A 24,531-nucleotide genomic window follows, 5' to 3' on the forward strand; every position below is an offset into this window, starting at 1 on the left:
AAAAAGAAACTGAATATACTTGTGAAATATTTAGCAGTACTCAAAATTAACACTAGGTGTCAGATCATCAAATTTGAAAAGTTAAACCTGATGAACAGAATTTTTATGCATTTGATCAAAAATTATCTATCTTCCCAAATTCATTACAGAATTCTATAGCATGATAAAATAGCTTTGCTTGATTTGGTTGTCCCTACAGATTGGAGCAATATAGTCAGTCAGTCCCTACTTCTGATCTTTGTTCTAAGAAGAGAATAATACTTACCTTTCATAAGTCTAAAATGCTTTTTGTTAATTATTCAAGTACATTTTTAATTGTTATTCTCTGCATTTGAGAAGAAACCAGAATATTCAATGCTTAACTATAAAGAGACTTAAAATGGCATTATATTTCATCTTATGATATGTGCTTAATACCTAAAAGGTAACGTAGCTCCAGTGCAAATGTAAAAGTCTGCTTCAGATAATTTAAGAAAAAGACACAAATGTAAGGCAAGAAACAGAGAGTTAATCCCATCTGACAGAAGACAGTATAGCAGGTTGAAGACTGGGGACCTAAGGGAAGGATCTCAGCAGAGGAAGGGGAGAGTTCATGGCAGTGCAGATTAGGAGGTGGGTTCTAACATGAGGGGCATGTGGCAGAAAAGGCTCTGAGTCCAAAGCCAGCTCGAGGAGTGAAGGGCAGAGTAAAGAGGGAAGTTTGGCAAGAGAAGGGAACAGGAAGGAGTGTGGGTAGAGATAAGGCCTACAATCTAGCCAGCCATGACTCTGCTCCTCCCTCTGAAGATGAGAACTTGATACAGGGGAAACCAGGGGACAATGTGGAGGAAAGAAGTGATAGAATTAGAAGACCTCGGAAGGAAAGTGAACCCACCGCAATTCTGGGGAAAATGAGAAGTGTGAGATTAAAGAAATCAGAGTTCAGAGCATAAGAGAAATTCGAAAGAAAATATTCACCCCAAAATTTGTGCATATGACCTCACTTTAGCATGTGAGAAGAAAAGGATTCCACAATCAGTGATAAAGTCGGTTTGGTTTGGTAAATTTTGTGGCAGATCATGTGGTTCATGCTCCTATTCTCTGGTTTATGGGCTCCTTAGAAACATCAGGGTTGCCTCAAGCATGTCCCACAAGATGCCTGGTACCTGACAGCCTACGTGATCCTCCTAAGGCCATTTTCAGGTACCGCAGGGAATAGGCCACACAGCCCAAAAGATAAGTGGACAAAACTTGCCCTTGAGGAGTTATTCTTTTAAAGCCTGCTCACATTTTTTTGGAGCCCACTCAATGATCTGTTGATCATTTAAACCTGCCTTTCCATAGCTTCTACCCTCCACAGATTACAACATTCCACCAAATCTTATTCCTCAGAGTATCAAGTCTAACAAAGAAAAAAACTGTTAATATGCTAATGGAAAGGTTTGGGGTGCCTTACAACATGTAAAACTTATGAATACACATAGGGCTGGGCATGTATCCCAAAGAAAACTCACAATTCCATTAAGAACATTTACAAAGTAAGGAAACTCACTATTTCCTATGTTCACTTTTTCTTGTGTTTATAGGAATCACATTTCCAATGTTCTCAAACTGATCCCTTTGGCACTGCATTTTAAAAACAATCTCATAAAACTGAGAGAAACCCTGCTGTGGCAGATCATGTGGTTCATGCTCCTATTTGTTTTATGTCTGTATTTTAGATCGAGGAAAATGAAAATAATGGTTAAAAGAATACAGTCATAGCATGGGCAGAAAGGATTATTTTCCAGAGCTTTTTAAAGCCCATGGAGTTATAGGGTGCCACAGAGGTGCCCTAGAATCTTTTATGAGGGAAGGACATGCTCTGACAAGGGGAGAAGCTAGGTGGATGTGGCTTAAGGCCCCATTCCCCTAGCTTCATTCTTCTTTTATCCATGTTATATACTGGAGCTCATATTTTTTTAAAAAAATTTTTAATGGTTCTACTGGTAAATGTTTAACAACCAACTCTCTAGAGCGTGCAAAAAGCCCTGACTTGTAGTGTTTGCCCCTTGCCATAACGTAAGTACTCCCACTATGGCCAATTTCAAACTGCCAACATGAAGTCTCTGAAAACAAAAACTGGGAAGAAATGCACACAGTCAACTCTCACAAGCTGGTGTGAGCTGGTTCCAGCACACTTCTGCACAACTCATTAGTGGCTAGACCAAAACTGGACCTCAGGACCATCACATCAATATACAATCCTACTACACATTTCAAACTACCAACAAGTTTGGGTTAAATTACCCAGATTAGTGTTTAAATCTCACATGCAAAAAATCTGAGTTTGGACCCTTCTTTATCATGATGATTCAAATGCTTCGTAACAAATGAATGTTCTAATTAGACATGGAAATGTTAGAATCACATATTCAGGATTTCTAGCTTCAGTAGGAGCTTAGAGGTTATTAGTCCAACCATGCTTCCTATGCCTAAATCCCTACTGCAATTGATCTTTCAGCTTATAAGTAAATGCCCCCAATGCAGAATTTACTACCTCTCAGATCACCCATTACATCTTTAGTTATGAAACACCCTTTCTTAAAGTAAACCATCTATCACCTTGACACTATATCCATTTTTCATCATCAACCACATGAAACCAAGCAGAATAAGTCAAACTAAACTCACATTAACAGCCTCTTGGCTGGGACACTAACATTTCCATGAGTCTTCTCCTTCCAGTCCAAACACTCCTAGCTTCCTTGACTATTCTCATGACATGATTTCAAGCCCGATCACCATCCTAGGCCCTCTCTTCTGAGCCTGCTTCAACTTGCTTGTCTTTCTACTTCTCCAGGCTTGTGATGAGTGTCCTAGGCATCATGTGACTAATTCAGAGTAAATCAGGAACAACCTCCTCTGTTTATTTACTTTCTATATGGCTGCTACATTGTCAACCTTTTGACACAAAAGACTTTTTCACACATGCCACTGTTAAGATATGCCTGCCTGAAATAATCCCCTTTGAGTCAAAGGGGATTCTTGAACCCAAGCATATATATTTTATATATATGGGATGGAAATATTCTCCTCTAATCTTGTGAAATTATTCCTTTCCTTCAGTACCTTTTTGAGTCTTGATTCTCTCATCCAATGTATCCCTATGTATTTTCTTGAGATCCGGGCAAAAGACCAAATCATGTGGTACCACCTAAAAAACTTTTCTTCCAGGTGATATCAGTCTATTTATCAACATCATTTGTGTATCATTATTCCAATTCCCCTTTGGAAAGTTAAAACTTACAATTCAATTTAGTCCTCACTGTGGGCTCCTAAATGACCTTCAGGTGATCATTATTACTAGCACCTGAGTGATCCAGAATGAGCCACAAAAGGGTCTGACCGCAAAGCATGTGCCTCTGTCTCAGTAAGACCCTCTTCCTGCATTCCTAATGTCAGAAAAAGAATGGACTGTGAAGAGTGGACAGGTTTCCTGCTGCCTGGTCTTTGTTGAAGGTTGCATGTGTGTGGGGCGCCTGGGTGGCTCAGTTGGTTAAGCGACTGCCTTCGGCTCAGGTCATGATCCTGGAGTCCCGGGATCGAGTCCCACATCGGGCTCCCTGCTCAGCGGGGAGTATGCTTCTCCCTCTGACCCTCTTCCCTCTCGTGCTCTCTCTCATTCTCTCTCTCTCAAATAAATAAATAAAAAATCTTAAAAAAAAAAGATTTTGTGTGTGTGTGTGTATGTTTGTAAACTGTTCTTTCTGGTACTTGAGCTCTATAATTTAAGAGAATCCTTAGATAATAGCCCCAAATAATGAAATCATCTATTCACCATGCAAAGCAGTGTCTATCACACCCATGTCATTCTAACACATTTCCTGCACCACAACCTTTCACTGGAATACTTAAAAGACTCTTCTTCGAGATCAACACCAAAATAAAAGAGTAACTGTTAGGATAAGTCAGCAATTTGTACTATCCCAGGGTAGTCACACCTGGACAGGAGCTAGAACTTCCCATTAGTATCAGTCACATGCTATCTAATAAATCTGGTCCAATGATAAGGTAGCTATGGAAGCTCTACAACTACCTATTTTCAGAGAGAGAAATCAAAAGTCTGAGTGGATTTTCTACTATTATGAGGCACTGATTCTGGAATGCAGTTGATTTCACTCCATTCCAGAAAACCCATGGAAACCCTTGCATGCCAGGGTTAGAGCCAGATAAACTCTAAGGCTGGCTTTAAGTGCTTTGATTACAGTGAGACCTTCAGTTCCTCGTCACCCAATATACTAACTGTAGCATATGCTGAGAACCTGGGGGCTTCTTGTGGGACTCCTGTGTTAGTGTCCTCAAAGGTAATAATACTTTGCCATCTAAGTAAGGGAAATGACAACAAAAATAAAAACAAAAAACCCTGCAAGCTTAACCTATCTAACTCCTTTCAGGTGGAAGTTGGATGATGAACATGAAGGCCTCAAATGGACATAGTCCAAAGTTTACAGGAGGTGACCTTGCTCCTGGATAAAGAAAGGAAGTGAGCATGGCCCCTTGGGTGTTCAGTCAGGGAGATCTGGGGAAATTCAGTTTAGGAAACTCGGGTGGTCCCAAAGAAATTCTTGTCAAGGCCAGTGCCAATCAGGAAAGGTAGAGAGGAATGCATTTGAAATTCCCCTGGAAGTTGGAGCTATAAAATAGCCATGAATTTTTGTTGAGTATGTAGTAAAGAGGAGATAAGAGAAAGATTTGGAAATGGGATGGAAATATAATTTTATTCAGTATTCATAACTTTAATTTTACTAAACTTGTGAAATAATTGTTTGTACCTTTTTACTAATGACAAAACTAAATCTCAGGTTAAGAGACTAGCCCAAGATCACAGCTAGCAAATAAAGGAGTCAAAATTCAAAAATCAAGTTTGTCTGATGCCCAAATCTATGTTTTCCCTTCATGAGAAAGAAGAGAGAAAATAGAGAAGGATAAGAATGAGAAGAAAAACATATTGAGTTTCTAACATAGACCAAGTACTATGCTAGGCACTTTATATATTTATTTTTGTTTGTCTATCTGTCTTATTTATTTTTATATATGTATTTATTTTTATTTTATGTAGTCTTTAAAACAATAGATAGAGTTGCTATTTTTGTTCTACTTTACATCCGTAACTGTGATTTCTTATGTGACTTTGAGAGTCCCACAGCACATTTAATCCCCACCTATCACTTTTCACCTACCCCATACTCTTCCTTGATATGTTCAAGGTTTTGGGCCAACATATAAAATATTCAAAGGCCCAGACCTATTGATGTCTCTGGAGCTACAACTCAAAAGAGACATGTTAAGGCTGAGGAATCTCATAACTGATATCTGAAGCATATTGCTCTGAAGTACACCAGTGCTCGCCTCAAAACTGGGAAGTCACGGTATAAATGAGCAGCCTGAAGAGCTTCTCCTCTACCACTAGAGGACATCATTCTTATTTCATCCAGGGTTGATTTCTGCCACCACCGTGCTCCACATCCCTGAGCTCTGCCAAGGAAGAGAAGGTATCTGCCCTCCTCTGTCCTAGTGCAAAGTTCAGATATTGGGACTCACTCCATGCCAAAGTAGCCCAAGCTGACCTTGCAGCCCTTTCAAGGGGTTCACACAGAAATCTCACCAAAGCAAAAGCAAGTTCTCCTTTACTTCTCCCAACCAGTGATTGTGACCAGCCCGGTGGTCCTCTCTTTCTACACTCACCATTATTTCATTTCAGGGGTTGCATCACCTATCCCTGTCCTTGGGCCTTGCTCAAAGCAATCCCAGTCCACTCTGATAGGTTTGCTGACTTCAATCACAGAAAGACTGGAATTAAAGGGGCAATGAGTAGTCTTGGCCCCTCCCCTCCCAGAAGTCTTCTGGGCTCCTTATGCAAAATTACAAAATTACCAACTCTATTCCCAAATAGTTAACTATTCATCTCACAGGGGAAGAAAAAAGGTTTGTCTCCCACCTTGCTAGATGCTCCCTACACAGATAAAGAAACTAAATCTCAGAAACATTATAACAAAGAAAGAAGACTAGAAAGGAGAAAACACGCCTAAGTTCTTTCAGCTAGTTAGTGAGATAGCAAAGATTCAAACCCATGTCTAACTCCATGATGCTATGTGCCTCAAAGAAAACTGTCTGTGATTCAAAATGTGTAACATTCTTTCTTGGGTGCTCCCCCTGGGAACCCAGTCACCATGCTGTGAGAAGCCAATGCTTCTCACATGCTGCACAGAGAAGCCACTGGTAGGTGCTGTAGTCCATAATCCCAGCTGAGCCCAGCCTCTCTGTCATCCCAACCCAGGGTCCATGCGCTGAGCCCAACCTCTCTTGTCATCCCAACCCAGGTACCTGCATGGACCCTCTATAGGATTCCAACCCCAACCATTCCAGTCACCCTCAGCTGTTTGAGTCTTCCAAGCTGAGGTCCCAAACATGAAAGAACAAAGACTCCATCCTCCTTGTGCCCTGGCTGAATTCCTGACCACAGAATCGGGAGCAGAATAAGAAAGTTGTTTCACCTCCTGAGGCTTGGTGTGACTTGTTGTGCAGAAACAGATAATTCTAGAAATTCCTCAAGAAGGCTAAGAGATCAAATACCTTAAAAGCAAGGTTTTTGGTCATCCTAGACAAACAGCGTCAATTGCTGGAAAGTGCACTCCGTCACACAAGTCATCCAAATGCATGTCTCTCACATAATGATCTTTGGCTGAGGGACTCAATATACACATCACTAGGTTATTGTTAACCAAGTATTGTTCGTGTTGGGCCAGGAAAACCTTTACTGGCAACAGTGGAACATTTAGATGTGGAATTCACTGCCATGGAAAATATAAAAAACATTCTTTAGTGAAAAACACTGATCATCTGGAAAAAGCTTTATCAGTATTTTACTGATGCTTTTCATTTTCTTATGAGGCAAAAACAGTTTCTCCTAGGTCTAGGTTATGTTCAGAACTTTTAATAAATAGTCCCCTAGTCACTATTATGTAGATAATAGCGCACAAGAAATGAGAAATTGTCTAAATTGTGGAAAATATTAGAGAAATCTATGAAGTATAAGACAAAGACTCATAAATATGAGGTTTTCATATTTCTTTAACATGTACGGTGTGTCATATACCATATATGTGTTGTGGTGTGTGTGTGTGTGTGTGTGTATTTATGGCCATGAAACAATAAAATAAACAAAATAAACTTCCAGTAAATCTCTTGGTTGTGTGGAACTAAAACAAGGATAAAATTTTTAATAGCCCTATTTTCATCATTTTTCTATCATAGTAGCAAGCAGTTAAAGTTAAACAGAACATATAAACCTATACATGTATTTACAGACTTGTAACCATATACAGTTAACCCTTGAACAATACAGGGTTAGGGACACCAACACTCCGTGCAGCCAAAAATCTGTGTATATTTTTTGATTCCCAAAAAACTTACTAATAGCCTACTGTTGACTGGAAACCTTATCGATAACAAGAATAGTCGAGAGGCCGCTGCTCGTTAGCGCGGCGCCATGGATGCCCAGTGGGCAGAGGTCCGCGCCTTGGAGGCTGAGATCGCTGCCCTGCGGCGGGCGTGCGAGGAACCGCGGGCGGCAGGGGGAGACAGTTGGTGAGCGCAAAAATCACTTTGAGAAATGTATCAATCAGATTCTGAAGGATGGGCCTCTTCAAAAGATCTGAGAAGTCATCTTGGACATTTAGAATCAGAACTTCTTTTTCTAAACACACTTACTGGCATCAGTATAAGAAATTACTCCATGAAAACAGAGGACCTTACAAACACTGAGAAGAAAGAAAAGAGTATAATGAAAGTTCTACAGAGACACAGATTATCAGGAAATTGCCACATGATTACATTTCAACTTGAATTTCAGATTCTGGAAATCCAGAGTAAGGAGAGTTTATCTTGTTATTACTGACCTCAACATAATGGAGCCCACTGAATACTCAGAATTAAGTGAATTTGTGTCTAGAGCAGAAGAAAGAAGAGATCTGTTGATGTTTTTTCGAGGCCTACACTTTTTTGTGGAGTGGTGTGAATATCAAAAGTGCACATTTGAACACTTCAAGGAGAAGTACCCAGCAGCCGTGCACCTCCCGGAGGGGGCCGCCTCCAGCTGCATGGCGGTCCGGAGCGCCTGCCAGCCTGGGATCGAGCTGGTCATCGTTTGGACGGTGCAAACGGCAGAAGAAGGGAAGGTTTTGCCGAAGCAGGATCTTCTACCCAAAGCGCCACAGCAAGCCCTGGAGCTGGACCGGAACTGAGTCCTGGAGACCGCACCTCTCAGCTTCCGAACCCTGCTGGGCACACTGGGCATCGAAGCCGCCCACGAGAACCTGATAAAGTCGCTCTGCACAGCAGACTATGACTAGTTCCGGGCAAACACGCAGGTGTGTGATCTTCTTCCACATAAACAGTTTCTGTGTTCCACAGAGAAATAACACCTTTAGGACACGTCTGTGCAGTTTCAGCACATTCTATATAAACTGTCGGGACATGGAAAAATAAACACAGCTACTGGAATACCAAATGCCAGATGAGCAGCACATACAGTGCTTAGGGGCGCCTGGCGGGCTTGGTTGGGGGAGTGTGCAACTCTTGATCTCAGGGCCATGAGTTCGAGCCCAACACTGGGGGCATAGATTACTTAAAAAAAAAAAAATAGTCAATTCACATATATTTTGTATGTATATATATTATATACTATATTTTTACAATAAATCTAGAAAAAGGGAAATGTTATTAAGAGAGTCATAAGGTAAACTCATTTAGAGTAATGTACTGTATTTATATAAAAAAAAAAAACAGGTATAAGTGTACTGGCACAGTTCAAACCCGTGCTGTTTGAAGATCCACTATACATTTATTTATAAACTATCTTAGTTCATTTGGGGTGGTACAGCAATACCATAGACTGGGTAGCTTATAACAACAGAAATTATTTCTCACAGTTCTGGAGGCTGGGAAGTCCAAGATCAAGGCCCCAACAGATTTGGTATCTGGTGAGAGCCCACTTCCCAGTTCACAGACGGCCATCTTTTCATCGTGTCCTCTCACGATGGAAGAAGCAAGGGAGTCTGGGTCTCTTTTATAAGGGCACTAATCGCACTCCTGAGAGTTCCACTCTAATGATCTAATTAGATTCCCCAAAGGCCCCAATTCCAAATAGCTTCACACTGGGGATTGGGTTTCATCATATGAATTTGGGGGGTATACATTTAGTCTATAGCATAAACTATCTACTGCCCATAGTCAAACATTTATTCATGTATTTATTTATTGAAAAAATATATACTGAACACCAACTTATGTGTCAGGCGTGGTTCTAGGTACTGGAAATAGCAATGGTGGAAAAAAGAAACAAGACCCCTCCCCTCATTAAACTTACATTCTGTGGAGGGGGAGAGTTAAATGATAAACAAGTAAATAAATAACAAGATCTATGGTCTCTGAGGATTCAAGGAAAAAACAGGTTTGACACAAAGAACTTTTGAAACATGGGCTTACAAAACAAAGAAGTAGAAGTTTGTTCTTCAATTGTCCAAAATATTATACCTCCCTTTCCTTGAGCAACTTGGTCTCCCTTTAAGTGAAACCTCTTGATAAGGGTACTAACCACCCTCCCATTATGGAAACCAAAGAATAAGAACCTCCCTTTTCTCACCCTGCTATAGTGGGAGATGGGTGTATGACTGAGATGTGACCAAACAGGATTTTGATTCTTTATTGGCAGATTCTTCACAGCTCTCAATGGTGACAGGCTAACCTGGCCTATCTACAAAGAGGATCTTGCCCATGTATAATGGTTAATTTATAGGTCAACTTGGTAGGGCTATGGTAACCAAATATTGGGCCAAACATTATTTTAGATGTTTTTATTAAGGTATTTTAAGAGGACATTAATATTTAAATTAGTAGATGGAGTAAAGCTGATTACCCTCCATAATATGGATGTGCCTCGTCCAGTCAGCGGAAGGCCTTAAGAAAAAAGATTGACCTCCCCCTAAGAGGGAATTCTGCCAGCAAACTGCCTTTAGACTCAAGCTGCAGCATCAACTTCTCCTAGATCAATCACACAGACTAGCATCATAAAAACACATATTAAATTTTACAAAATCTACCCATTTCAACTTATACAGCAGTCCAACAAACTTCCTTTTGCTCATAATGGACAGAGGAGCCTGCAACCATGCACACTAGCAGACACAGGAAAGCTGTAGTTTTTGAAACCTGTGGTATCTCCAATATCTTTTGCCTAATATCTTTTGCCTTTTCTTCCCTGTAACTTGTCCCAGTCTCTTCCTGCCTCCAGTAAATCACATGCCTACTGAGGACATTTTTGGCATCCTCACATTAATTCTGGTTTGATTTATGTGTTATAATTAAAGCTTTCCTTATCTCCCCAACTAGGTCCTTCAGAGCAGAAATCATGCTTCACACTCTGTCCCACCACCCACAGTAATCCTTCTGGGCCCTGCCTGTGACGGCTGCTCAGTAACAGTCTCTTGAGACGTTGGAAGTACAATGCCTCAGTGAAAGACCAACTTTCAGTTTGAGAATTTTGTTACCTGTAGTAGTAGTGACTAATTTGATTTATAGAGCATCTTTCTCCCAATGAGTAGTAAACATTTAAGCACATTATTTCATGCATGCCAGATAATTTTTTTTAAGATTTTATTTATTTGAGAGAGAGAAATCATGGAGCAGGGGGGAGGGATGGAGGGAGAGGAAGAGGAAGAAACAGACTCCCCACTGAACAGGGAGCCTGACCCAGGGCTCGATCTAGGACCCGAGGATCATGACCTGAGCCGAAGGCTGACGCTTAACAGACTGAGCCACCCAAGTAGCCCCACAAGATAATTTTTTGACAATTATTTACAAACGGAAGTCCAATAAAGACAAAACATTACTGATTTTTCCACAGACAGAATCAGTTGAAGGTAATCTGAGAAAAAGGCTACAACTGTCCTTATTTTCAGTAAGTTGTGTTTTTATGATGCTAGTCTGTGTGGTTGATCTATAGCCTTTTTTGTCTAATCGAAACTATCATTTGTCAATATTTGAGGTGAAACTGAAATGTCTGCCCACATATCCCAGACTGACAGGGAAAGGAAAAAGAGAGGGGAAAGAGTAGGGATGGTGGGCGGGGCATTCGAAGCGATTCATATCTGTACAGGTCAGGAGCCAGAATCAAGGCAGCCAGGAGACTGGGTGCATCACTCCAGCTCCTGTATTGCTGTACATTAAAGAAATTAGGCAAAGGACTGAGGCAACAGGTAAAAGTTTATGGGCTAAACACAGCTAAGATGTGACATTTAGCCCATTAATAAGGAAGACCTCTTTTTCATTTCCTCTTAAGCAGAATGGTAGCTTTAAAGCATTTCTAGTCAGGCAAAAATGTTTCTAAGGCAGCTCCCATTTTTCAGTACTTCCCATGAGCTTGAAAGTAAGTTTAAAAATCACAAGATCAGAGGTTGCAGATGAGTGTCTCTCTTAACCTGAATTCCTATATTTTGAAGCTTTGGAAGTTAATAAGGGGAAGTAGCAACAAAATAAGAAACAAAGCGTACAAACTTCAAATTCTTATGTGCAAATTGCTATCTGCTATCAGCACACAATTCAAATTTTAATTAATAAATTATTAATAATATGGCCAGAAAGATCATGTTGGTGAAAACTGCTAGAACAGAGCCTAAGTAATAATGGCATGATGGTCTTATGTAGACACAAAAAAGAAAAATTCAGCCCCTATTGTTTTAAACTCTCTTTTTTGAATTCACTACAGAGACCATAACTACCAAGCTCAGATGCAAAAGGCAATGAGACAATAAAGGTAAAATTTAAGGCAGCTGAAAGGGAACTTGGATTCCAGTGTAACTTTCCCATTAAATTACTATCATCACAGACTCATTTCCACCACATTCCAAGTTACTGGTTTCTACGATGAGAATCTAATAGGCAATGCGGGAAAATTCTTGTTCCGCTACAGAGCTCCAAACATGGTGATTACGCTACTTCGATGGCTCACACACACCAAGAGGAGCCATAAAACCCCATTATGAACAGCTCTCTGCATGTGGTGCCTAGTAAATGCTATACAGCGTAAGTTTCTGTGGCTGTTTGAATATGGCCAAAATGAGGCCCTCAAATGAAATTCAGCTCTTAAAAGAGCCACTTCCAATTCTTACCTAGGAAGTAGAGTTTATACCTGGGCTTCAGGTACAGAAGGGCCACAGGGGCCTGTCATAAATCACTTAACTTCTGAGCTTCAGTGTTCTCATGTGCGAAGTAAGGACAATGATGATGCTAATAACAAAAAATAATAGCCAACAGTTCAACAGCCTTCACTACCTACCAGGTACTATTCTCAGCAATTCACATGTATAACTCATTAATAATTAGGGCAATCCTATGAGACAGGTACATGTATCAACTGCCCTCCCCTCTGTGGCCTTAGATCTCGGGCCAGTTTAACCTTACCTCTTATAAATCATGGACCTGATCTCAAGTGGTGCCAGCTAAGGGAACAGGCCTTAAAAAAAATCTAAGACCAAAAACAGCACCAGGACAAGCAGGATGTGTATCTGTGGCATTAAACAAACAAACAAACAAAAACACCATACCATATAATTTTGAGTTTGCCCCTGGTTTCCCCGGCAAAGCTCCCCAAACCCCTGGAATTTCCTGAGTGATAGGAGTGTCTTTTGTTATTCATAGCCCAGTCCCTTTCTACCATACCTGAGTTGGTAATAGGGTGACTCATGAGGCCCTTAGAGGAAGTCCAAACCAGGATTAGAGGGTTGAAACTCTCAGCCTCACCACTCAACCTCTGGGGAAGGGACTGGGGTCTGGGGATTGAGTACAACTACATGGCCAATGGTTTAATCAATCATGTTTACAAAATGAAACTTCATTTAAAAACTCTTGAACAATGAGCTTTGGGGAGCTTCCTGAGTGTTGTACACATCAAGGTGCTGAAAGGGTGGCACCACCCAAAGAGGGTGTGGGAGCTCCATATACCTTGCCCTAGGCATCTCTTCCATTTGACTGTTCCTGAGTTGTAGCTTTGAAATAGAACTGTATTTGTAAGTACAGCATTTTCCTGAGTTCTATGAGTAGTTCTAGCAAACTACTGAACCTGAGGGGGAATTGTGAGAACCTCTGACTATGCAGTTGACCAGGCAGAAATGTGGGTTATCTGGTGACCTCATCTGCAGCTGGTGTCTGAAGTAAGGGCAGTCTTGTGGGACTGAGCCCTTAAGTTTTGGGGTCTGCATTAACTTCACATAATATAAAAACTGAATTGAATTCCAGGACACCCAGCTGGCATTAGGGAATTGGAGAATTGGTTGTTGTTGGGGGAAAAAAAGAATACCCCCAATGGCTAATTAATTGGCTAAATCAAGCTCAGGGGCAGAGGTGGATAATTCTAAAATGGAGTGGTATAATTTACTCTGAATTGTGAAGTAACCTGTATTTCTAGCAATTAGAAAAAAGAAACACGGAAAATTCTTACTTATTACATAATATAGAAATTTCCCCAATCACCAAGGTCATCTGACCCTACTTTGAATGGGAAGATAGATTTATTATAAAAGCCATATCTGAAATTTTCCATGAGGAATCTGTATCTTTTGAAAAGTTTACTTAAAGACTCTTTCCTCAGGAGAAAACACATATATATTGGGGGTAGGTGGGTTATAAAAGATTTCATGTAACCATAAAAATTTATTATAATATTTCTTTTTAAAGTGCCCACTGCAATATTTAGCATTCTAAATATCTAGTGAAAGATAAGGAATACTTGGCCTAAAGTCACTACTTCTGTAATCTAAAACACTTTGGCAAAAAGTGGGAAATAGATGAAGGAATGGAGAAAAGAAGACAGAGACAGAAGAAAGGTGGGAGAGGGGCAGGGAAAAAGGAGTAGGAGAAAGTCTGCCTTCCCCCACACTGATCTGTAGTCATTCTTTTTGTCAGGTATTAATGTGAGCTAATGAAACATCAACCTCTATTTTGATCTGTTGCTGCTGCAGCACCCTTAATTTATTAGGTACTTGCTTGCATTTCAAAACACAACAATGCTTTGAAGGATGATTGGCCCCCTCTGATCAAAGCAAATTTCATTAGCTGAAATAGCTTGACTTCTAGCTGGCCTATAATACAGAATTGGAAAAAAAATTTAATGTCTCTATAAAAATACCTGCCAAAGTCCTTTCAATAATGTTTATTTTTCTTCAAAAGACAAAAGGAAGATTATGTAGCTAAATAATTTCTTATCTAATTGAAAAACCTAGTACCCAGAAACCATTCAAAAAATTTTCATATAAATTAAAATTAAAAACCTTTGAAATGCTATCACATGAACTGTAAAATCTTACTTAACAGAACTGAAAATGATTTAGAAAAGCTAGGAGACTACATAGTTAATTCTTTTAAAGCTCCTGATTGATAGGATTTAAATGAACCCAATTCTTGATGATTTAGAAATTGATAATCCAAATCATAGATTTTTTTATGGATCCTGTTTTTCTAGAATCTTCTTTCTCTGGCTGCATTTTGGGCATTTAACTGCTTTCAATTTCAACCACTGAGTTTGGTAAGGAGTGAAAGAGAAGATCTAGCCCAAATTTCCAACCCAGTCTTTATATGATAACTTGGTTACTTGCCGGGAAAATTCCAAACCATGGATTAACATGGGTCTCCAGATTCTCTGTCTTTATTTTATATTATTTCACTATTCTTCTGTTACTCTTTGTTAAGAAAAAAAAAATGTTGGGGCGCCTGGGTGGCTCAGTCGGTCAAGCAGCTGCCTTTGGCTTGGGTCATGATCCCAGGGTCCTGGGATCGAGCCCCGCATCGGGCTCCCTGCTCGGCGGGGAGCCTGCTTCTCCCTCTCCCTCTGCCTGCCTCTCTGCCTACTTGCTCTCTCTCTGTATGTCTCTGCCAAATAAATAAATAAAAATTTTTAAAAAAAATGTTAAATTATTTGTAATAATTTTACAGTGGAAAATCTTAGATATTTTCCTACCTAGGCAAAATGAACAAAAGTGCCTTTCAAATAAATAGTCAATCAGGTTAAGTTAAAAAAAAAACACATTCATCAATACAAATGCTATTCCACCTTAAATATTCTAGTACTTGCGTTTTTCTGTAATTTTGTCTAAGTTCTATAGTTTATTTTACCCATGTAAATACAACATCCACCGTAAAACTCTTTAGGGTTTTTCTCATTTTTAGTAACTTTTACTACATGCACTATAAATTATCAATAATTAGGAAAGTCAGATGACATTCTCATTTAAGCCACTTAGTATAATTGTATAAAGAGCAAATTTGGGGATTTATCACTGGGTAAATTCATTTAAAGATTTCCCACTGCTCTCAATAATTAAATTTAACTCAAATTTTAGACCATTAAGAACTCTGAGACTGAAGAAGAAAAAATTCTGTCCATGGACGTCGGCAACAGCTCCTGCCTGATAACTTCCAGCCTGCTCTTCCTGATGGTCTGCCCTACTGATTTGGGACTTGCTCAGCCAGACCCCACAATTGCATTAGGTCAATTCCTTGTGATAAACAAGAATAGGTATCTCCAACTGGTTTCTCTGAGGACTGAACCCTGACTGAAACAATCTCCAACACTCTTGCCAGCCTCTCCAGGAGCTACCCCTTCTCCTCTCTGAAAAGACTTGCCTTACGTCCCATCCACCCGTCTTTCCTGGCACCATAAAAGTAGACATATCATAGAGAGAGAGAGAGAAATCCACTACCAACAAGGAACTATAAACCACAAGGCATTCTAAACTTTTCTACCTGTCTTCCTCCCACCCAACATTTCATTATAAAAAATTTTAAAGTACAGAAAACTTGAAAAGTTTTATAGTAAACACTGTACGATCTAGATTCTGCCATTAACTTTTTATTATACTTACTTCATGTGTTACCTATCCATCCATGTAGCTCTCTACTCATCCATCACATAAGTTGCAGACATTAATACCCTTCTTCCCAAGTGCTTCAGCATGCATATCATTAATTAGAATTTAATATTTGTTCAAAACTCTTTTTTAGGGAAAATTTCATACAATGAAATGCCCAAATCTTAAGTGTACCATTCCATAAGGTTTTGTTTTGTTGTTTTTGTTGCTATTGTTGCATCTTAAGACTTCATTTTTTAGAGCAGTTTTAGGTCACAGCAAAATGGAGAGAAAGGTAAGAGATTTCCCATATACCCCCTGGCCTCACACATGCATAGCCTCCCCCATTACCAACCTCCCTCACCAGAATGGTGTATTTGTTACAATTGATGAATTTACATTAACACATCATAATCACCCAAATTCAACGGTTACATTATGGTTCAGTCTTGGTGTTGTGCATTCTGTGGGTCCAGACAAATGTTTAATAACATGCATCCATCATTACAGTATCATACATGGTATTATCACTGCCTTAAAATCTTCTCTGCTCTACCTCTTAATCTCTTTCCCCTCCCCAACCCATGGAAACCACTGATCTTTTTACTGTCTCTACAGGTTTGTCTTCCATTCAATGAGTTTCGAAAAATGCATCCAACCATGTGACCCAAAATTTATCAACAGAACATCTACGTTACCTAGAGTTCCCCTATGTTCCTTCCCAGTCAATCTTTGTCTCATCCCACCAGAAGCAACCACTGATAAGATTTATTTTCCTCCCAAAAATTCGTTTTGCTTGTTCAAGAAATTCATAAATATGGAACCATAGAGTATGTACTCTTTTGTATATGGCTTGTTTTTTTTTTCAGCATGTTTTTGAGATTCATTCATGTTGTTGGGCATATCACTTGTTCTGTTTTGCTATTAAGAAGCATTTAATTGTACGAAAAAACCATAGTCTGTTTATGCATTCTCCTACTGATGGGTATCTTGGGTTGCTTTCAGCTATTATAAATAAAGATGCTGTGGACATTCTTATATTAAAAATCAATCAATTAATCAATAAAAAGAAATCCAAGACAATACTGCAAGTTCTATTCCTCACATGATCAAATATTTATTGTATAACTACTATAGGCAAAGCACTATTTTAAGCACTGATGTCGAGAAGCTTAAAACCCAATGGTAGAACAAAACATGTATGTAAATTATTACCATAAAAAGTAGAGATGCTGCAAGAATAATGTGAAATGTATTTGGAGTGTATTTGGAGAGGTTTCAGGAGACAGTATCAGTGTATAAGTCTACAAAAATGTGTTTGGACTATGTTTCAGAGAGTTTTTAATGGGAGGAGAGTTCTATTGACTTCAGCAAATAATGGAAGGGAAGTCGCTGAAGGATTTTGAGCAGGAATGTGATGAACAGAACTCCGTTTTAGCTAGATCCTTCCAGAGTTTGTGGCAGATTGAAGAGAGGATAGCCTGGAATAAAGATTCCAATTAGAAGGCCATTATACCCAAGGGAGGTCATGGAGAACCTGCCCAAAGGTGGGGGCAGTGAGAATAAAAAGAGGGAATAGGTTTGTTACAAATGGACCTATAGAATTTGGCTACCAACTACTTTTTTTTATGCACCCTCTGATTACTTTGTAATTCAACATAGACACATATGCATAAATACCTGAAACAGAAGTTTCACAAAAATATGCCCTTACTATGTGTAATGCACATTAATATTTTCTATTGTTTATTCTCTTTCTTTTTTTATTTAAAAGCTGAGAGTAAACCACTAAACTGATTCCGTAATCTGTTGGGTTGTGAACTATGCTTGAAAAAACACTAGACTAGATAATGGTAATAAAGATGACTCAGATTCAAATACAGGCATTTGGGAGAAGGGTGGTTTCGTGCATTTGAAAATGCTTTATTGAGAAGTCTCAACTTGTTGGAGAGTAAACATAAGACAACTTAATTTTTTCCAGTAATTGCCTTCAGCTATGCTCCATCACTCACCTTTTCCCCACCTGGCTTCATAACTTTTCTATTTATTTTTTTAATGGACTTTGGACTACAACACTGGGTGAAGCATAATACTTTTCTCATTACATACTACCATCATTCATGGTCCTCTTTTTATTTATATTAAGTACTTATTAATTATATAATCAATACCCACAAGTCACTCACCCAACTGGAGAATTAGAACAATGACAAAAACTCACATCTAACTATGTTCACTTCCCTATTCTATCTCGTCTCTTCTTATCTAATATGACTATTATACCAAATTATGTTTATCATTTTTTAGAGTTTTATTTAAGATTTTATTTATTTATTTGAGAGAGAGCATGAGCAGGGGGAGAGGCAGAGGGAGAGGAAGAAACAGACTACCCACTGAGCAGGGAGCCTGATGTGGGGCTCAACGCCAGGACCCCAGGATCATGACCTGAGCTGAAGGCAGACACTTAACTGACTGAGCCACCCAGGTGCCCCTCATTCCCCTGACGTTTTAAAAATAATTTGCTATAAATGCTGGGTTACAACAAAGTGATAAAGCTCTATAATCTTGGAGGGCTGGCTAGTTTGATTTTTTTTTTCCACTGAACATTATATTATTAGTATTCATCCCCATTTTTGGATAGAGCTATAATTTATTTTAACTCCTGTATAATATTCCATTGTGTGAACAACTGCCATTTATTTATCTTTTTTTAATACTTTTTTTGTTTTTGCCAATGAACATTTTGGTTATTCAAAGATTTTTGTCTGTTTCTGCTACTACAATCAGTGGTGCTATTTTTTTTTAAGTAGGCTCCACACCCAACACAGGGCTTCAACTCACAACTCTGAGATCAAGACCTGAGCTGAGATCAAGAGTCAGAGGCTTGGGGCACCTGTGTGGTTCAGTTGGTTAAGTGCCTGCCTTCGGCTCAGGTCGTGATCCCAGGGTCCTGGAATCGAGCCCCGTGTCCGGCTCCCCACTCGGCGAGGAGCCTGCTTCTCCCTCTCTCTCTGCTGCTCCCCCTGCTTGTGTTCTCTCTCTCTCTCTCTCTCTCTCTCTCTGTGTGTGTGTCAAATAAATGAATAAAATCTTCAAAAAAAAAAAGAAAAAAAGAGTCACACGCTTAACCAAATGAGTCACCCAGGCACCCCACTACAAATATTTTTGTATCTGTGTCCTGGTGCACATATTCATGAGTTTATCTTGGAGACATACCTGGGAAGAATTACTGGGTCATAGGGTATTCATATCTTCAACATCATAAGATAATTACTAAGTAGTTTGTCAACTTACCCCCCTCTAGTTAAGATACTGGAGATATTGTTGCTTCATATTCTAGCACTTGGTATCAGAGTTTTTTCCTACACTTTTTATTCTACCTCTCTAAATTAAGTCCTAGTAACTTAGAAACCTCAATATCACATGGATTTATAGCTGTTTTTTGAACACTCCTTTCCCACCATGCCATGTTAGACCTGCAGCTCGGGGTGGAGGTTGGGGCATGGAGGCTCACACACATCCTTTACCCCACACCCCCCATTGCCCATTCTTCTCCTCTGGTCTTAGTGTAGGGAGAAAGGACAGAGTATCCTTACTTGATAGCTCCAGGCCAAATTTTACAATTTCCTATCGCTGCTAGGGGAAGGATGGAGAAAGAGGTTGAAGAGAGATGGAGGCAGGTAAAATACTGAGGAGTCAGAAAGTCTTAGGTACACAGCAGACTCTGAAAAATCCATTCATCAAGCACTGAGGGAAAGTGCCTGACTCCTACAACAGTATACTCTGCATTTAGAATGCAGACTATTTAGAATCTTCTATTTCCAGCTTTGGGCCTTAATCACAGTTTTGAACTAAGTGCCACTCAACATCTAAAACCACTTCTTACAAAGAAGTAGCAGTGGGTTGAAGGGAGATAATATTCACCGTCAGAACATTTTTGAGTTTAAATTGCTAGTGAGATATCCAAATAGAGAGTCTTAGTAAGCAGTTGGTAACAGGGTTCTGGACCTCCGGAGGATTCTATGAGCTAGAGATGAGAATTTGGAAATTAGCCACGTTGCTAAAGTCATTAAAAGATAGATATTATAATCCATTTTTACTAATCAAAAAAAACCCTGAAGCTCAATTGGTATAAATAATATACCCAAGATCCTATAGCTGACCAGAAGCTAAATCTCCCAACTAGCAGAGAGCACATCTGTCTCTGAAATTTCATACTGCAAAATCTATGCTTTTTTTAAAAGATTTTATTTATTTATTTGAGAGAGAGAGAATGAGAGATAGAGAGCACGAGAGGGAAGAGGGTCAGAGGGAGAAGCAGACTCCCCACTGAGCAGGGAGCCCGATGTGGGACTCGATTCCGGGACTCCAGGATCATGACCTGAGCCAAAGGCAGTCGCTTAACCAACTGAGCCACCCAGGCGCCCCAAAATCTATGCTCCTTTGACCACACAATAACATCCCATGAGGGACTGAAAAAAGAAAGAAGGGAAGGAGGCACCTATGACAATCATTATTTCCTTTGGAAATCATAGAATTAAGATTGCAAATGAGAGTTATATAAATTGAATCAATGATCCTTTATACAATCTGCTTTTAATAACTCAGTGGATAAAGGGATTCCCATAACTGTTAAGATATGACTGTACTCTAAAGAAAGACCATTCATAAAGAACGACAAGGGTGAGGTACAAGTTGTGAGGAGAACATAAAGTGGGACATGGTATGATGAAAATTAGCTAATGAAGCAGAGATGAAAGAGAAGTGCTCATTCCAACCCCAAGTATTACCCACAGGGAGAAGGAACACTGATCCATGACCTCATCCTTTCCAAATCCAGACCAAGAATATCCCCATTGTGAAGATCAATTACATAATCTACTCTTCATTTTCCTCCCCTAGGCTCACTGTGCAACCCTGCTGATGGTAACTTGTCTTCCTTACACTTTGCTTAAAAAGAGAATGCACTGACCAGAAGACAGGGGTATCCAGCCCCTCAGCCCTTCCATATCTCACTGTAGCTTAATTTAATCAAGTTTATAAGCATCAACTTCTGGTGAAATTTTCTATGGAGATAAGGTTGGCTAAGTCAATTTTGGAAGCTAGTATCAGATTTCTAATCCCCAGGGCTCTGGGCAATGGTCACTCCACCACTGTAAGGATTTGGTAAGGCTCCATGGCCATTGCATGCCTTCCACCCCACTGCCCAACTCTGCTCTGGGCTTCTGCTACAAGAAAGTAAGCACTGCAGATAACCAAGATGCTTTTATAAAGGAAGAGTAAGTACAGAGCCAAGAATGGTATGGTCACAAGACAGAGAATGTCATAATTAAATGAGCAGAGGGTAAATGGCCACTGTGTCAAATGCTACCAAGGCAGTAGGACCCAAGCAAGGAGAAAAGACTTGAACCATTTTCTATATGTAAGTACACTGTAGCAACTAAAAGACAATATCGAAGATAAAAAGCTAGGGGCTAGCAATTGAAGAACTGCTTCTGCATGAAGATGTTAGGTGTAGTAGGTAATTTAGGAAAAAAATATTATTTATAAGCTTTGAAAGAAAGAGAAAAGAGAAGTAAAATTAAGTGCTTTGAGTTTTTCAAAGTATAGGTTATTAATTCATTCAGTTATACACAGCCTAGGCTTGCACATTTAAGAATATCAACATGAAATCAGTTCTACAAAAGGAAGAGACTGAGATGCTCTCCTGAATGTTTTCTGTGTAGAAACCCTTCATGTTAAATCATGATATTCTTGATAAAATTGCACACACTGATCACAAATGTGAATGGCTAGGGGGAAAATAATTTTTATTCTCAAATTACTGATTTCAGAGTCACAAAACACTTTCCCCTAAATACCTGTTAAAAAGAAAGAAAAGCCTGCCCTTCTTTGCAGCTTCATATTTTTTAAAATAATTAGTATCTCAAATGCAACTGAAAGCATAAGCCAGAAGACCCCTGATAAATAATAATGCATCTGATGGGACAGATGCCATTACTCCTTCTGTGTCCAGTAATTGAGTTCATGTTCAAATTATTTTAAGGTTTGGGTGAGAATTAAACTTTCAACCCTGGTTTTCCTTCTCACTGTACTTGTGATTCCCTCAGATTATCTTTGTTTAGAGTGGTGACAAGTATATGAAAAAGTATTATCTAAGAGTCCCAATTAAATAAGAAAATCATAGAGGCGCCTGTGTGGCTCAGTCGGTTAAGAGTCTGCCTTTTGCTCAGGTCATGGTCTCGGGGATCCTGGGGTTGAGCCCCACATCACATTAGGCTCCCTGCTCAGTCGAGAATCTGCTTCTCCCTCTCCCTCTGCCCTTCCCCCCACTAGTGTGCACGTGCACTCTCTCTCAAATAAACAAAATCTTTTTAAAAAATTGGATAAGGCCATATTTCATTTGCCTAAACATGTGGCTTAGACCTATCACATTGCCCAGGCTTCATAGCAAAGCTGTGAATCCTTGGCTGCCAGTTAGTAACAAATGAACTGGAAAAGGCTATCTTCCTCTCCCCAGCTGAGGTTGCAGGTATACAAGCCACTCACTAAGGGCACCCAGGGAGTAGAATAGCAAGAAAGTGTCTTTGTGAACCCAGTGTTTCCTTTGCACCCAGACAGGACTGTTAGGGGTCTCCTCTACGATCTCAGGATAGACTAAGGGAAAATATATATATTTAAATATTGAAGGTAGTGTCAAATATTTTAGCTTAATAATAATTGGGGAGAATTCAATTCTGGACCTAATGCATGGACATTTCATTTAAAGAGGATGCATGTGTATATTAAAAAGAAATCTCTGTGATGTCATGTTCCCTGGTGTCTGAGACCTACACAACAGACAAGTCAAAATGTTGGCAACCTCAGTAGTGTTTCTTTAATTTGATTTAAATGCTGTACTCTCAATAATGACGTCTGTACTTTATCTTGACTTTCTTTTATTGGCATGGCCTTCCCAAGGACCTGGTTGTCTAGGTGATGAATACTGCACACCATAATAAAATAAAGTACTTTTGAAGTGAACAGTAATTAATGCATTCGCTCTGTAAGTTTAACCTTTCCCCTAATGGGGGAATGGGGGTAGGGACACCTTCCTTGTCAATAGTCGCAAGGTTTGGTGTTAATTCACCCATGTGCTTGTTCATCCTCGATGGGCTGCAATTCATCCACATTATGAAAATACTTTTAGTAAACTCAATTTGAAAAAAAGAAAAGAATGCTACATCATCTCTTGTCAATCGTTATATCATGTATAAACTATTATTTCTTTACAATTCTTTTCATAACTTACTGAATTTACATTCCAAGAATTTCCTGGAAGTATATATGCAGTTAGGTTTCATTTTCAGCACAAGTTTTGGTCTTACCCCAACCTGAGCCCTGACATACCAGTCCCCAATTATCAGCAATTGCATCAAGTTCACATAAAGGGTTCTCTCGGTTATAGCTCAGTGATTCAATGACAAGCAGTGGCCTGAGTGAGGGGGGAATGCAGAGCAATGCATTGGCTAATCCTTTTATACTTTTAGGGAAAATAATGAAACTAAAGAGAAACAAAAATCATCCATAAAAGAAGGAAAGTGAGAACAGGATATAAACAGCTCATTAGGCTAGCATGGTAGGTTTTCGCATTTGCGGAAATAGGATTTCAAGACCTAGGAATAAATGAAAAGGAATTGTTTTGAATGTTCATGCTATTATTCATTTAGAAGACCATCCCCACACATACCATACAGAGACATATACACATCCACACTCACACATCCACACCTGTGTACACACCTGAAAACTTAGTAAATGGGCGTGCTGTGCCCAGGAAAGGAAAGGGTAGGAGCAGCAGGAACAGGTTTGTTGGCAGAGCTGCACAACACAAGACAAGTATACACAGCATGCAGTATGTGTGCTTGGCTCAAGTCTATGCAATTAGTACTGCTATTTACAGCAACTTCCTTGTACCAGCACTTTAAAAGTAAATGACAACTAGATTGAAACTGTTTAATCAGAATGTAAAATTGAACCACCGTAAGTTCCAAAGCTGATTAACTAGCTCACATTTTTTTTTTTTTTTTTTTTTTTTTGCTCCCTGCTAATTGCTAAGTACATTTGCTGGTTCCTGGCATTGATTTGCTGGATTCTAATTCAGGGTATGAGTTTAAAATATTAATCCACAAACTTTTCATTTTCTTTATTGGTCAATACAACTCATGACAAATTGTACTCCATAAATTCTTCATCTTAATGCTTCCATTTTGATTTTTTTCCCTGATTCTTCCATTTCATATATTTGTCCCCATCCCTCCCCCAACAGACTACATTTTTATTCTTTCCTCTGCTAAATTTCCTTAGACAAGAGCAACATCAGTCAGAAAAATGAGAATACAAGTAACAGAGATTAATAGATACCACTTAGAGCCCAGGGGCTCAATACAATGGGTGTTCTATCCTAAAGAATGGAAGCATATTAGAAACCTAGAGAGACTATACCCAAAGGTAGATGTGGGCCAATTCCTTCCTTTCTATGGATGTTTCCAAATACCTTATTTAGGAAACACAAGGTCTTACATTAATCAACATATTTTCTTTTGGAGTTTGTGACTAATCTAATTTTGCA

General features: G+C 39.3%; 1 pseudogene; it reads left to right on the forward strand.

The window, feature by feature from the left end:
* Positions 1–7,510: 7,510 nt before the first annotated feature.
* Positions 7,511–8,372, forward strand: LOC114210565 (centromere protein P pseudogene; annotated as a pseudogene).
* The last annotated feature ends 16,159 nt before the right edge of the window (positions 8,373–24,531 follow it).

Source organism: Eumetopias jubatus, unplaced genomic scaffold, assembly GCF_037043125.1.
Source record: "Eumetopias jubatus isolate StellerSeaLion01/CBP00866 unplaced genomic scaffold, mEumJub1_p1.0 scaffold_14, whole genome shotgun sequence".
In the NCBI taxonomy this organism is placed as follows: Eukaryota; Metazoa; Chordata; class Mammalia; order Carnivora; family Otariidae; genus Eumetopias; species Eumetopias jubatus.